This window comes from Aplysia californica, unplaced genomic scaffold (assembly GCF_000002075.1).
Source record: "Aplysia californica isolate F4 #8 unplaced genomic scaffold, AplCal3.0 scaffold00417, whole genome shotgun sequence".
NCBI classification, from domain to species: Eukaryota; Metazoa; Mollusca; class Gastropoda; order Aplysiida; family Aplysiidae; genus Aplysia; species Aplysia californica.
Window position 1 is genome coordinate 620,282 of NW_004797687.1, and position 201 is coordinate 620,482.

A 201-nucleotide genomic window follows, 5' to 3' on the forward strand; every position below is an offset into this window, starting at 1 on the left:
GTCAAAACTCAAGTGGGGGAATATATAGGCTCAATTAGCCCGGGTGATTGTTGTGTCTGCAAAACTGAAGGAAAACGAGGCAGGGGAAGACCCCGGGTAAATGATGACAATATAATAATGGTATATCTATAAACACAACAGAGGGAAAGTCTTTTCTCTTTCTTTTTCTTCTCTCTCTCTCTCTCTCTCTCTCTCTCTCTG